We start from the raw sequence: 2,569 nt of genomic DNA, 5'->3' as shown, positions 1-2,569 counted from the left end.
AATGAGTGTTTGTCTTAGTTAGGGTTTTACTGCTGTGAACAGACACTATGGCCAAGGTAATTCTTTTTTTTTTATAAATGTTGGCTTTCCCTTATCCCCACCGGTAGAGAGATAAGGTAACAATTTTAGGTCCTCTGGAAAGTCTAAAGATTTATTTATTTATTTTATTTATGAGTACACTGTAGCTGTCTTCAGACACACCAGAAGAGGGCATCCAATCTCATTACGGATGGTTGTGAGCCACCATGTGGTTGCTGGGATTTGAACTCAGGACCTCTGGAAGAGCAGTCAGTGCTCTTAACCGCTGAGCCATCTCTCCAGCCCTGGCCAAGGTAATTCTTATAAAGGAAAACAATTAACTGGGGCTGGCTTACAGGTTAAGAGGTTCAGTCCATTATCACAGGGAGGGAGCATGGCAGCATCCAGGCAGGCTTGGAGCGGGAAGAACTGAGAGTTCTACATCTTCATTTGAAAGCTGCTAGCAGAGTACTGGCTCTGATGTGATTAGTAGGAGGATCTCATTGCCTACCCCCAACAGTGACACACTTCCTCCAACAAGGCCACGCCTCCTAATAGTGCCACTCCCTGGGCCAAGCATATTCAAAACACCACAGAGTTAATGTTTTATTTCTATATACACATGCAGCAAAAACTTGTCAGATCCAGTCTCCCTCTGTTCACCTTCTCCAGATACTCCCTCTAACTTCTTCATTGCTATTCTACGTTCACAACAACTTTTCCCCAAACGTTCTGTAGAAGAACGTGAGGTGCTTATCTTTCTGTGTTTGCTTAATTTGATTTAATGTGATATGCTTCAATTTCATCTAGTTTTGCTGTAAATGACATGATTTTGATTTTCTTTTTGGCTAAATAATACTCCATTGTGATATATACCACAATTTCTTCATTTCATCCAACTATTGATGGGCACAGAGGCTGATTCCATATCTTGACTGCTGTAACAGTGTAAAAGTGAACATGACTGTGAAGGAAGGTATCTCCTTCTGTTTGACTTTATTTCCTTTGGATTCACAGACAACAGTAGGATATCTGGATCACGAGGTAGGTTTGGTTTTTTTTCTTTTCTTTTTTTAAAACCTGCTGTACTGTTCTCCATAACAGCTGACCAATTCACGTCTGTTCCATAAGAGTTTCCCTTTCTCCGTATTCTTTTGTTATTTTTGGTGTTTGTTTATATATCATACCCCTTCTAGTTGGGGTGAAATGGTTTCTTATTGATGTAATGCTTTTTACTATATTGGTGACTGGTGACATTGACTAATATTTTTCCTTTGTATATTTGTTGAACATGTATATTTCCCACTGAGAAGTGTAGGTTCATATCATTAGCCCATTTTTTTTTTTTTTTTTTTGGTTTGGTTTTTCGAGACAGGGTTTCTCTGTGTAGCCCTGGCTGTCCTGGAACTCATTCTGTAGACCAGGTTGGCCTCAAACTCAGAAATCTGCTTGCTTCTGCCTCCCCAGTGCTGGGATTAAAGGTGTGTGCCACTACTGCCCTGCTTTTTTTTTTTTTCCATCTTCAGGTCTTACACGTGGGTACGTGGGTCTCCAATCCATTTGGAGTTGAGTTTTGTATGCGATGAGAAATTAGGGCCAATCTTCTATCTTCTGCATAGGTATACCCCATTTCTCCAGCGCCAGCAGTTGGCGAGGTCTTCTTTTTACTAATGTGTATTTCTGGCACCTTTGTGAAGAAGCTGCTGGTAGGAGTTTCTAATCTGTGCCATCACTGTCTTTCTTTTTTTTTTCTTTTTCCCAGTACCATGTTGTTTTGGTTACTATTCCAGCCTTACCAATTCTTGTGCAACAGACCTCAGAAGACGGAAACCAGTTGGTAAACTTGGCATAGAGTTACAAAAAAACCATAAGACTAGAATACGAGTTTCGTGAAGGAAGTGTCTTGGCTTCCCTTATTGAGGAGTGTATCCCAGGGGCCTCAAACAGACCCTTCAGTGCACATTTGTTTCAGAAAGTTATAAATGGGCTTGAGAAGTCATCTGACCCTTCTTGCCTCAGGTGAGCAGTATGTGTGCCTTCTCCCTATGATGTGATGATGGTGGCAGGCTATGGTCACGTCTCATTCTGTGTTAGAGCCAGGCTGGCTGCACCTAACCTTCTGTCATGACTGGCTGCTTCTGGTCCCTGTTTTGATCTATCTTTCAGTATGAGATGTTTTAGGTGTCCAAGGCTTTATATCCTCTGTTAGAACAGCTCGAATCTATGGTTGAGTGAGAACAGCCAGCCACATGTGCAAGCAGATGAGTACCCCGATGCTCCCAAAGCAAGCAGTGCCGAGAACTGGGTTTAGGCTTAGATTTTTTTCAAAACCTACTTTAATAAGGGTTCTTAAACACTTTAGCCTTCCTTCTAGCCCACCACCCAGCAGAGGTAGCGGAAACCAGAAACTTCCACTTCAGCTGGGGACAGGCTGTAGTTCATCCACAGGATTAGCTTCTCATTTTCTTTCTTCAGTGCCCCTTTCAAGACTGTTTGTGGAGCAAATATATATATATATATATATATATATATATATATATATATATATATA

This window comes from Grammomys surdaster, unplaced genomic scaffold (assembly GCF_004785775.1).
Source record: "Grammomys surdaster isolate TR1022 unplaced genomic scaffold, NIH_TR_1.0 127, whole genome shotgun sequence".
NCBI lineage: Eukaryota > Metazoa > Chordata > Mammalia > Rodentia > Muridae > Grammomys > Grammomys surdaster.
Note: the sequence above shows the minus strand (reverse complement) of the source record.